This window comes from Lissotriton vulgaris, chromosome 1_2 (assembly GCF_964263255.1).
Source record: "Lissotriton vulgaris chromosome 1_2, aLisVul1.2, whole genome shotgun sequence".
Classification (NCBI taxonomy): Eukaryota; Metazoa; Chordata; class Amphibia; order Caudata; family Salamandridae; genus Lissotriton; species Lissotriton vulgaris.
The window spans coordinates 312,187,873-312,201,764 of NC_141686.1; positions in this window are offsets into that span (position 1 = coordinate 312,187,873).

Here is a 13,892-nt window from a genome sequence, read left to right on the forward strand (position 1 = left end):
TAATCTTGAGCATATGTAAAGATGTGTGTATTTTAGTGATGGTTTCATCACTGTCAATTTGAAATCCAGACCACACTCAATGCCAACAAACAGTTTACATTGCTAGAAGATCAGCCCCTCAATGCCCAGCACTTGCTGCATCAGCTTGACAGAGCAGAGATCCAGAGGGGATCCAGTCCGCCCACAGCAGGTGACATCGATTAGAAGAATTCCTGGGATAGTAACTCAGATATGAAAAGGTCTGCAATAGATAAACTGTTTTTGAAGTTGAAGGAAGTTATAACAAGGTCAGGATATTCTTATATTCAATAGCAGATCTGATTTTAAGGTCTTTGTCAATAAAGCAGCTGGACAGGCCTTTGTGTAACATTGTCACCGATGGTGCTACAAGACACCAAGGCTGAGGTTTGCTAAACTTAAATATCCCTCATGAGTCCTCTTTAGGGGTATGAAACATTGAAACAACAGAACTCTTTTGGCCATTTTGATCTTTTTTTTGTAGTTTGAGCGCCATATTTAAGGCTATACAGTGCATTCCTGCCTTTTCCCCTGCGCTCGCGCCCTTTTGACGGCCTAGCACCGACACAGGCACCCTGGCACCTCGATGCAAGGCGGCCTGCATTGCATGCAGGATTGTTTTCTGCAGAATAGGGCACCTTCCTGTTCAAAAACAATGCTGGCGTATGGTTCTTTCTATGTGTTATACAGAATGCAGCACACAGAGAAACAGAAAGTAACGAGGAGAAATAAAGATGTTCCTTCTCGTTACACCTCTCCTGGGAAGGCGTACCAGTTTGGCACATTCCCAGTTCTACCAGTCCTGGTAAATCTGTGAATGTTCCAAAAACCATGCGAGTAGCCGGGTCTGGTGGCTCAGTGGACTAATGCGTCTACTGCAGGGGCCTGTGTTCGACCTCATGGTCACAGGTTCAAATCCCGGCGGGTCCACTCAGCCTTTCATCCATTTGGGGTCGATAAAATGAGTACCATTGAGTTGGGTAACAACAAACATCTGTTATTTCAGCGCCAAGATGCCCGTTGTGGTGAACGTGCGCTTTACAAATACTCATGTTATGTTATGTTAGCGTGGGAAGACGCACGCAACGCCCATGGAACGCCTTCCCAGGGCTGAGAAGTCAACGCAGCGATTTGCTCTGCGTTGCCATGCTTCAGATTTATGGAGCCGCTCAGGGCCACACAAAGTGGCTTTGCGTGGCTTTATAAATCTAACTTAAGGTTTGCGTCGTGCAAGTATCACATTGCGTTGTGCAAATGTAAAGCAAAGCATCTCATAAATAGGCCCCAGACTATCTAGATAAATAGTTGGTCCAACCTGCAAAGGTAGATTTGCATGCCAAATCTAGCTGAAAAAAAACCCAGCCTAAAAAAAAACATTACCTTCTTTTATAATCAACCGATCTGAGAGCATGAGGTGGGGGGGGGAAGGGGGGAGGGGTGCAGTCTTGTCAATAGCTGTCAGGTCAGGAGAAAATCAGCCAGTGCTTTGAAGTGACCAGAGTGATAAGAGCGCGACATACCATACCTGGAAGGTATTGTGAAATTTTGTATTCATTGCTCTATCTCAATTGTATCAGCACTGTGTAGCCTTTTTCAGTAGCTGATGTAAGTCAAGGGTCAGAGGTCTCCAATGAAGAGTTGACCATTGGTAGAGATGACTGGTCGGGTTAAATGTTTAGATGACGGGGCTTAGGGACCTGATCACGAAGGAGGACATGTGAGTCCAAGCAGACAAAAAAAGGTAAACCCAAGGCTCATATATTTACATTTCTAGTGACTGATGACCTATCACAGTAACTCCTCCCACCGTCTCCCCACAATGGTCCTTCACCAGGAGGCATTAGTACACTTTACAAAGAACTGGAGGGATACAAATAATAGTAAAGCAGCAATGCAAAGGGAGAGACAAGAACAATTGTAGGAGCTGCACTCTGGGAGCCTCTCCTGGGTGAGTGGAAGAAAATATCACCCAGGTCCCTGAAGAACAGGCTCATGTCCAGGTGTTTCCTGAATGAAAGGAAGGTGGGCACAGGTTGCAGGGAGCTCCAAAAGGATATTATGGAACCTATGAAGGTCCCAGTCAGTGCTTCAAATGTCTTGAATGTAGGTTTTTTAATGGTATTGAGAGTTTTTACTCTGAAGAATTATTTGGCCTCCTGAGCTATTGAGAATACCTTCAAAATAAGGGGGACATATTGGATGGATTCGTTATAATCCCTGGGTCTGGTTAGTTTGTGGACTAATGCATCCACTGTTGAGGCCTGTGTCACAGGTTCAAAACCCAGCAGTTCCACTCAGCCTTTCATCCTTCTGAGGTCAACAAAATGAGTGCCACTGAGTTGGGTAACAAAAAACATCTGTTATACAGGGCCAAGATACTCTTGAGGGATAAAGTGCGCTTTACAAATTCACATTACATTATGATCAAAGTAACTGATTTCAATTTAATGCTAATTTTGATGGGAAGCCAGTACAGTTCCTTCAGGATGGGCGAGATGTAGTGGAATTTTCTTTAGAACGATGAAAGCTGGGCCGTTGAATGATGTACCACCTTCATGTGTGCCAATGAGGACTGCACGATACTGCCAGCAGCATTTTCAGAGTCAACACAATAAAGGACTGGAGCATATGCAGCAGTTTTTAGCTGCGATGGGGGGAAGGATGCTGTTCATTTTTCTGTAGGAGAGTAGATGGGAATTCGCAGACTTGGCAAGATCCAGAGACTCACGACGCAGACTGAAGGGGGCATGGGCCAATATGGACCTTTGGGGCAGATCACAAGTCATTGGAGCTTTCAGGAAGTTGTGCTCCCCAATCTTTACCATTCAATGGAGATTGGTAAAGAAGAATGTGAACCAAGTCAAGACTTGACCACAAAAGCCCATGTGGTTCTCCAGGGTGTGTCATGGTCAATCGTATCAAACTCCATCGAGTGGTCGAGCAAGACAAGTGGGTTTGAGTCTCCATAGTCCAATATAGAGGTGAACAAAATCAGTATTTCTACATCGTGCTCCAGTGATATGATTGATACGGACCTTCCCGATATCATCTTCCTGACCGAAACTTGGTTACAGGACGCGGACACTGCCATCATTAACCTGGCTTTCCCCTCTACCTATACGGTGTCTATCTTGAACCGCTCGACTAGGGGAGGTGGTATAGCCATGGCGACTAAATCTTGTTTCCCGGTTGAGTGGAAGGCCTTGGACCTCCCTATGTGTGAAAGCGCTTCATTTAAGGTAAAGGTCAGTCATCAATTCACCTTCAGCGGTGTGCTTATCTATCGTCCACCTGGGAATGACACCGCCTTCAAGGCTGCCCTTGTGGATGTAGTCAGCTCTTTGACCGCAACATGCTCTAACTTCAATATAGTAGGTGACTTAAATATACATCTGGACCAGTCGTCATCTCCTTCCATCAGCTCCTTGCTGGCGGACTTAGAAGCGTTGCAACTTGACCAACTAGTCGCCTCCCCCACCCACATAGGAGGACACATATTGGACCCCTTTTTTACCACCTTAGTTCGGGCTAGATCAGCTGACCCGATGGTGGTGGGTTGGACTGACCATCTGCTGGTTAAAGTGTCATGTCCCCTTGACACTCCACAACTGAAACCTGTAGATAAACAGAGTTTAAAGCGCAACTGGCGTAAACTTAAGCTGGAGGAGTTTGTCAGGATATTGGAGGCACAACCCCTAGGCAAACTGCAGAATGTAGAACAGGGCTATGAACAGTTCTGCAACTGGGTTCTTACTGCCCTCGACTCTCTCATACCTCTGCGCTGGGCAAAATGTCACGCTAAAAATCGTAGCCCTTGGTATAATGAGACTCTTGCCGAGCTTAAGAGAACCTGCCGGCAAGCTGAGAGGGCCTGGAGAAAAGCCTTTGATCCCACGTTAAAATCGCTGTACTTTGCCCAGCTTAAGTCCTACCACAGAGCTATTTGTCAAACCCGGGCCGCATATTACGCAGCTGAGTTCTCCAACAGCCCCAACCCCTCTAAGTTAATCTTCAAGGTACTTAAAGACCTGATGGGGAAACGGGCCACCGCGCAAGAAATCTGTTCGGACTCGCACTGTGAAAGCTTGGCATCCTTTTTTGTGGAGAAAGTGCAGAAAATCTACCGAGGATTTACACCAGCTGCCCCCGGGGATGCTCTTAGCGATGTAGAGGTCTTGGTGTCCGAAACCCTGTCAACCCTGCCGACTATGTCTAATGAGGTATTCGACACTCTGAGCCTCAAAATTAAATCAGGCTCCCCCTTAGACCCTCTGAAGCCGGAGCTTTTCGCCTCTCCCCCACCTCTCTGTCGTGAGCCCATTTTGGAGTTGATCAATCTCTCCCTCAGTGAGGGCGTGGTCCCGCCATCCTGGAAGCAAGCTGTGGTCAAGCCCATACTGAAGAAATCTAATTCTGACCCCTCGCTCCCGGAGAACTATCGGCCCATCTCCCTCCTGCCTTGGACCGCCAAGGTCATGGAGGCGCACGTGAACACCATTCTGTCTGCCCACCTCTCGCGTAATAATATTCTTGACGAGAGTCAAAATGGGTTTCGCGCTCAACACAGCACTGAAACTGCTCTGCTCTTTATGATCGAGCATTTGCGGTCAGTGCTAGATGCGGGGCAGACCGCGGCGCTCCTATTGTTAGACCTGAGCGCCGCGTTTGACACGGTGTCTCATGACATTTTGCTGCGGCGTTTGGAGGAAGTGGGGATCGTAGGGAAGGCGCTTCAGTGGTTCCGCTCATTCCTCTCGGACCGGTTTTTTAAAGTAGCCATTCCACCTGGCCAGTCCTCGTACCATTCTCTGGAACTGGGAGTCCCTCAGGGCTCTGCCCTTAGCCCCACATTATTTAACTTGTATGTGAAACCGCTGGCTGCCGTCGTCAGGCAATATGGCCTTACTATGACATCGTATGCCGACGACACGCAGCTGGCGGTGACACTCAGTGGGGACCCTGAGGTGACTGCGCCCAGATTCCGGGCAGGACTTATAGCTGTGGCTAGCTGGATGCGTAACAACTGCCTACAGCTTAATGCCAAGAAAACCGAGGTCCTGATTGTAGGGAAGCAGGCGGAACTCTGGGGAGACCAGTGGTGGCCTCTCGAATTGGGGGCGATGCCCATTCCAGTGGCCGAAGTCAAAAATCTGGGGGTATGGCTGGATTCCAATCTTTCTTTTACCAGCCACACAAAGAAGACAGCAGCTACCTGCTATGGTATTCTGCAAGGACTCAGACCAGTCCTCAAATTTTTCGACCCTCCCACGCGACAACTGGTGGTTCAGGCCTCTATCCTCTCCCGGATAGACTACGGGAGTGCCTTGCTCCTTGGAGTCAACCAGGCTGAGGCGACTAGGCTTCAGAGGGTGCAGAACGCTGCTGCACGGGCCATTGTAGGTCTTCCGAGACGATGTTCTGTCTCTCCTGTCCTGGCCTCTCTGCACTGGCTTCCGGTCAGACAGAGAATCAAATTTAAGGCTCTCTGTCTGTCATTCAAGATTCTGAAGCTCTCTTCTACCCCGGCCTTGACGGGCCTTATTTCTTCGTATGTCCCCACGCGGTCCCTCAGATCCGAAGCTCAGCATCTGGCGAACAAGCCTAGGTTCAGGCTTAGCAGGATGGGAGGGCGTTCCTTCCGTGTTCTGGCGGCGGATCTATGGAATTCCCTTCCTGTACACATTTGCGCCCTCAACAGCTTGACTCTCTTTAGACGGGCCATCAAAACCCACCTGTTCATCTCTGCTATCTAATGTCCCCACTTCTCAGCTCTGATCTGTTGTGTTGTGCATGTGATCAGGCGCCAGGACGCCCCTTCGCTGGGGCAGCTGTTGCGCCTAATAAATGTTATTAACATAACATAACATAACATAACATAACAGTGCTAAATCCAAAGTGGAAGCTGGATTGTATGCAGTCTGCAGTTGTTATTTATTAACAGAGAAGACCTCTTTAGTGGCTGACTCCGTGGGTGCCTGGCCGAGGGCCGGTTGTTTGTTACTGGACCTTGAGAAGGCCTTTGATTCCTTAAAAGGCGATTATCTGTTTCCGTCACTTGAAAAGTATAATCTAGGCTCTACCTTCTTCCAACTCATCTGACTGATTTACACAGAACCAACTGTCAGAGTCAAAATGGGCACCTACATGTCGGATGCAATTATGGTGCGGAGGGGGACAAGACAGGGGTGCCCTCTGTCTCCCCTCTTTTTTGCGCTGGCAATAGAGCCACTAGCAAAGACCATATGCACTCGCCAAGGGGATGTTATCCCTTTGGAGATGGCACACATCAGGTATCGCTTTATGCAGATGATCTCCAAATGTATCTTAGAGACACAGAGGGTGTCCCTAGGCAGTTGGCACAAATCCTGCACAATTTTGCAATGCTCTCGAGGTTAAAGGTGAATGTTGACAAGGACTGTTTATACTCATTTGATGAGGTGAATCACGACTAGGCCTCGTCATTGGCGGCAGGAGGGTACAGTGGGGAGAGGACATATTTTGTTACCTAGGTATACGAATATAACAACAGCCGAAGGATTTATTTGACGGGAATCTGGGTAGAGCGACAACAGCCATTACATCCCAAATGCAGTTTTGGAGCAAACTTCCACCTACCGTAACGGGCAGAGTGACACTCACTAAAATGGTCACTCTTCCGAGGCTTTTATGCTACTTCACGAATCTCGCTTTGTATATTCCCCCTTCCTTCTTTGTCACGCTGGAAAGGCTAGTCAGAAATTTTATATAGGGCAGTGCCGGACATGGGGCCTGATTCACAGAACTAACTTAAGAAAAAATCCTAAACTTACTACTTTTGGTATTCTCAGAAGTTAGTATTTTGTCTTAAGTTTGTCTTAAGACAGACTTAAGACAGACTTAAGACAAAAGCCTAACTTAAGTCTGTCTTAAGACAAATTTAAGACGAAATCCTAACTTCTGTGAATACCAAAAGTAGTAAGTTTAGGATTTTGTGTTAAGTTAGTTCTTTGAATCGGGCCCAAAGAGTGGAACTAAAGAAACTGTATTTGCCCACAGACCAGGGAGGTTTAGGGCCCCGGTGCTTCGAACACTACTACTTGGATGCCCAGCTGCAATGGATAGCAATGTGGTTGGCTAGTCAATACCATGAAGACACAGCCACCCTACTCACTGTCACAGGTTATTAGACTCTTCCATCCTCGCACAAAGACGAGACCTCCGGAGCCTCAGCTACTCGGAGTAACGCACAAATGTTTTCTCAGGAGCCTTTCATAACCCAGCGTATTACGCCTTATGCGCCAGCAATGCCCTTAGAGGGGTCCCCCAGAGGTCAGACAATACTTACAGCAGCTGAACTCCAGGAATGGCAAGAGGCAGGTGTTCAAACACTGGAAGACTTATACCGTGATGGCGCGCTCATATCATACACAACATTGGTAGAGGAAGAGGGACTTCCACCAGGGCAATTCCTGCTGCACCGCTTGCTGATAACCACGCTCACGGCCAAGTGGGGCGACATACACAGAGCCGCAGTCACATCTCACCATGCAATACTTACATGTAATGGGACGGGGCAGCCACCTCTCACGATGGGTCTCAGGCTCATTCAGAACGGTGGTAGGTTTGGATTCGCTCAGGCACAAATGGGAAAATAATCTAGACCACCAGCTTTCAGACTCAGTGTGGTCTCAGGTGCTAGAAAGCCCAACACGTATCCACGGAAATATGTGGTTCAGGCAAATTCAGTACTACATAACTCAAAAAGTGTACCTCACGCCTGCCATGATTAATCAGTACTTTCACCGTGAGGACGCGGCGTGCCCAAAACGCGCCGCCTTAGATGCTGATCTGATACACATGCTTTGGAGCTGCACCCATCTCCACACATATTGGAGGGAGGTGGCCAACATACTGTATATTTGCACCGAGCACAAGATACTTTTTGAATGGCCGACATACCTCCTGCACATATTCCTCAGATCCCCCAGCACCAGGGTAACCTCTCGCTTTCTGGACTTAGGTTTAGTGACAGCCAAGAGGTGGATTACTAAAAGATGGAAGGCACCAGCTCCCCCCCACCCCCCCATGCACAAGCACGGCGTCACGTAGTATTAGCATTGGCCAAAGCGGAAAGCATTGCTATTAGATGTGAAGAAACTATGGGCTTGCGACAGGTCCCCCTTGCCAGGTAGTAGTGAGATGCAATCCTGGCAGAGCTACAACAGAACACGGCTGAGCCCGGAGAGGAACCCCGGGTGGAATATTGCTGCAGACAGAAATCAAATGTGTTCACCGCGGCTCCAAATGGTCCTGGACGATTTGACACTAGCTATACATCTGATGCGCACTCACATATATCTATATCTATATCTATCTTGCAGGGAGGGAACGCATAGACAGCAGACATTGAAGCTGTGCAGGGTGGTAGGTCGGGCTTTCCGGGTTGGTTTCATGTTTAATGTTTCTCTTTGATTTCTCAGTTCTAGTCAACGACATGGATACATCCACTGTACTGTTAACAGACTTTGTGAACCCTGGAGTAACACAACAGCCTGTATGTTATGATCAACAGTGGTCTACTCACTTTTGCAACAGATATTAAGATATACTATGTGTGTATAAAGCATGCCGTGCTGAAATTACGTCATTGTTGTAATCCGTGACGACACTGTAAAACCCCCAAGGCATATGCGATGTAACAAATATGTTCCCAAAATGTGGTAATAACTGTACAAGAATGTATTGACAAACTGAAAAGTTTAATAAAATATATGTATTTATTTTAAACTGAGAAGACCTCTTATGTTTGTGCAGGTGCAACATGGATCTGAAATTGTACAGCAGATTTGGACTGTGGTTAAATTTTTCAAGATAACATTGATCTGACCAATTCTTACCAGGTTGTGGAAGGCTCTTTGATATAATGAGCTACTGATTAGAAAACATCAGTTATTTTTGATGATGCTGACAGGGAGGGCATCCTGATAATAGTAGTGTTGAGATGCTTTAGGACTCTGGAGAGTTTGGCTTTGTCAGTGGTGGACAAAGATTATTATATTTTGCTAGTAGAAGAGATGCATTTTGAATGGAGTTTGACAGAAAGTAGAATAGAAGAACTTCTTGCACTCATACGCCAAAGGATCCTGAGGCGTGGACGGGCAGGAGGTTTTGTGAGAGAGGATTAACTGGAATATGAATCTGGGCAGGTTGGAGGGATTTGAAATTTGATCCTGTAAGACGTCAGATTGGACAGTGATATTAGCTAGGAGTTAAGTGTGGCTTATTGCTTCTAATCCAGTGAATACCTTGGTTGATTTTGGAAGGCATCATGAGGTTTCCTGGTCACAAATGTATCTTTTTCTAGAGGGAATTAGTGGGCTATGGTTGACTCCTTCTTTCTGCTCAGGTTTCAGATACAATGGGGCAAGTGAGTCAACTTCTTCATGGACAGGAGTGTTGTAGTCAAATCGAGCGGTGCGGATGTCAGCTGAGAGATCTAAGTGGTAGAGTCTGGATCCGCTCGTTTCAAAGGACGGGACTATGTTCACAGTAGTTAGTGGAGACAGCGTGGTATGGATCTGTAAGTGGAATGGCGTGAGCAAGTGATCTCACCAGGTGGAATGCCAGTGACCATCCAAGGGTTGGTAATGAAGAAGCACAGAATTGGCATGAGCCTCATGAGTGGGAAGGGAGGAGTACTGGACCAATTCGTAGAGGTAAATGAAGTTCTCTGGGGCTGTGAAGGCACTGCATTGAGGGTCGCCACAATCGTCATGGGTATCATGAAGAAATATCAGGCTAATTCACAAAGGTAAACTTACACTGTTGTGTTAATTTAGGATTTTTTGCAATTCAGATATCAATTTTACTAGTAGAGTCTTTACGACTACTTACCTATTTATGAGTGGAGTCTCCACCAGGAGTGCAAACACTCAGCTATAGTAAAGAAACTACTCATAAAATGGCCTTGTGAATTGCAAAAAAATCCTAAACTTACACAAAAGTGTAAGTTGACCAGTGTGAATCAGGCCCATGGTATTTGATGACATCTTTAAGTTCAGAGACAGGGAATCCTCATTGTCAATGACTATAGATTTAATTTTGGAAATGAGGTAGATGATATTTTCATAGACCGAGTAAGAATGGGATAGAGAGAGTAATATTTGGAGGTCTGAACAATGTCATTCAGCGCATAACCAAAGCTTGCATGTGCTGTCCAATTACAGAGCAAACACTCTGGACTGCCCTTGAGGCAGTTTAAGTCAATCAGAAAATCCAATCAAAATTCCATCATTGTAGGCCCTTCCCTGTGGACCAAGTAGTACGCTTTTCTCCGGTACAAGCACTGATAGGTCCATAGGCAATTTGTTATGTAGACCGATACCTTGTAAGAAGGCCGCACTCATATGTTGCATGGGTTTTTTTGTGTTAAGAAATTAGTTCCCCATTAGGGAATATTGTAATAAAAACCAATTGCACCCTAGAGGTCTAGGATTAGCCCATCTTACACAAAAATGATGCAATATTGGTGTATTCATCTTAATGGTTTTTCTAGTTCTGAGCTTTTTGGCTTCCTTGGGGTAGCGTGCTCTCCTGATAAGAAGTCCCTTATCTGACTTTATGAAGTCCTTTCCAGCTGCAGTTTAGAAGCTTATCCCACTGCAGACCTCCAAAAAAGCTACCAAATCCAAAGTTAACACCTGTTAGTTCCACTAGTCCAGGGGTCTCCAAACCGGTCCTGGAGGGCCGGATCCATGCCAGATTCTTTGGATATCCCCATTGAGATATATGTAGTTATTTTAAAAATCTGGCATGGATCCGGCCCTCCAGGACCGGTTTGGAGACCCCTGCACTAGTCCCTAATCTTCTCTCTGACACATGTGGCTTACTCTTGGTTCCCCCACTGGGCTGTAATCAAGTTGTCCTTGCTTCACATTGATGGGCTGCTGGTGTCGGTAGATGCACTCAGTCAGTGGCATGAGTCTTTTTGAGCTTGTCTTTCAGACCTGGTCACACTTGATCTTCCCTCCCTCTGCACATGAGTGGTCTCAGTTTCCCCAGTTTGAACTGGCTGGTCACATGCCCTTTCTTCCCTTCTCCTTTGTGCAATGGCACACACCTGTTTCTTCTCTAGTTACTCATATCTCTTATTCTTTGGGGTGCAAAAGTGTGCACCATATTCAGTACCAGCCAATAGGACCTCTCGAAAATCGACTGTCTCTGTAGTTGGGCCAACAGGTCCTTGAGCTCAGTCTTGGTGAAGATCAGATCAGGCGCTAATTCCCTCCACTTCTCTTCTTGTTCTCTGCAATGTTTAGCCATGTGTCACATGTTCCCTCTTCATGGACCTTCTTGGAGCTCCCACTCTGTGGATAGTGGGAAGCTGAGGTTCTGCCCAACCTTCTCTATATGGCAATGCTTGTGCCTTGAGGCCTTGCAGTCGTCAATCATGGTTTTTGAGGGTGGGCTCTCTAGGCCTTGATGTTGCAGACAGCAGGGTTTTTGTGACTGGACCATGTCACAGGTGCTGTGTGATTCCATCCTTCTTTCATTCTGGGCACACTTTTTCTAAGATAAAAGGGGCAAAAGACTGCTTATGCTGCGAGGAGACTGCTGCATGTTCACATCCTTCCTCGCAGGACGAACCCTGGAATCTGCCTACCACTCATCACCTCGGAACCAAAGAGCACCATCTGCGGCATCCCTCAAGGTTCATCTCTCAGTCCCACCCTGTTCAACACCTACATGATGCCCCTGGCCGACATCATTAGAAACCATGGCCTCAACATCAAATCCTATGCAGACGACACCAAGCTCATCCTCTTAATCTCAGAAGATCCCTCCACCAGTAGGACCAACTTCCACAACTGAATGATGAGTGTTGCTGACTGGATGACGATCAACTGCCTGAAGCTCAACACGGATGTGTTGATTTTTGGTAACAACACCTCCCCATGGAATGAGAGTTGGTGGACCTCCGAACACAGACCCACATCCAGACAGACCACGCCGCCAACCTTGGCATTCTCCTGGACAGCAAATTCACCATGAAACCCCATATCAATGCAGAACCCCCTGCCTGCTTCCACACCCTCTACATGCTCTAAAAGATCATAAGATGGATCCCTGTCAGCACCAGGAAAACCGTCACTCAAGCCCTAGTCACCAACAGCTGGGCTACGGCAATGCACTCTACACAGGAATCACCACCCCACTCCTGAAGATACTCCAGATGATACAGAACTAAACTGCTAGAGTCATCCTCAACCTCCATAAATGGACCCACATCACTCCCCACATCAGGTACCTCCAATGGCTCCCCATCCAGGAAATATGCCAAATGAAGATGCTGACAGACATCTACAAAACCCTCCACAACCAACAACCATATACACCAACCACCACCTGAAATTCCACCAACCATCCAGACACCTGTGCTCTGCCTCCCTTGCACACACCTCCTGCATCCATTGAAGCTACAGTGGAGAACAATCCTTCTCCTACCTCACCGTCAAGTCCTGAAACGACCTTCCCCCTCACCTCAATACACCATCCTTGCTGCAATAATTACGAAAGGGGCTTAAGACCTGAGTCTTTGACTAATCCCCCCATGAACCAATACCTGGATAAAATCACAGGTGATAAGCCACACTGTACATATCCAAATTAATTGATCAATACAAACCCAGCAGCCCGCACCTAAAATATAAGTATTTATTACACAATTTACATAATTAATAATACATTTACGTAATGAATAATCAATTATAAATTAATTGTTAATTAACTATCACCTAATAAACGTCCCACCCTACCCCCTACAAACCCATCAAGCCGCTACAACACTATAATTACTATTAACAATGAAATAAGAAATTCTAAATCACTTAAAATGACAAACTGTATTTTATAAAATTATTAACGATTATACAAGCAATACTAACATAAAATGAATATATAAACTAAAACACATTAAATTAATTAGCACACTGAATTATTGAAAGCAATATTTACAACAACAATATTCTTAATGATATTACTAACCTGACAAAATGATATTCTTGATAACAATGTTTCTGCATGACAATATTTTCGAAACACAATATATTTTTTTCAATATTTATCGGCTCCCGATACTTACCACTCACAATTGTGTCCAAACAACCACAAGGCCCTGGGGGTCTTCTTGCTTGCACGGGGGACCCTGGCACCCTTGGAATACAGGTACTGCCTGAGTCACGATTGGTCTGTGCGTGTATGAGTGTGTGTGTTTCGGTTGGCACCGAGTGGAAGTGATTTCTTCAAGGAGTGGTCAACGACATAAGTTGTGTTGACATTCAATGATTTCCAAACATTATGTCTACATCGCTCAAGCACCAGTTATTTATTTATTTTATTTTACAGATTTGTAGAGCGCATGGCTCATGGTTATACATTCATTCGTCTATCCAACCTCCATCCTTCCATCAGTCAACTCATCCCTTTGTGTATTTCCTTATCCCACCATCTATGTGTGGCTGAGTGTGGTTTGTGACTGATGTGTGTTTGTGATGGTATGTGTGTCTTCATGGGTGCAATCTGTGAGTACATTCTTATCCATCCGCTTGTGGAGATTGGTGTCATAGGGCCTTGCGATTTGGTGAGTTGCTCGTTGTACCAGTCCTGGTTGTGCGCATGTGGCTTACTCTTGGTTCCGCTGCTTAGTGTGGTTCTAAAATTTCCATACTAAAAGGTGTTAGTTTGTCTGGCTTCCCAAGGAGAGAATAACGCCTGTCACAACCTCTGCCGTTGGACTGTGCAGGGCCCCAGGGATCTGCCCTCAGCCCCACTCTCTCTACTATTTACATGGCTCCTTTGGCTAATCTCATCCTGGGCTTTAGTTTTGAGGAATTATC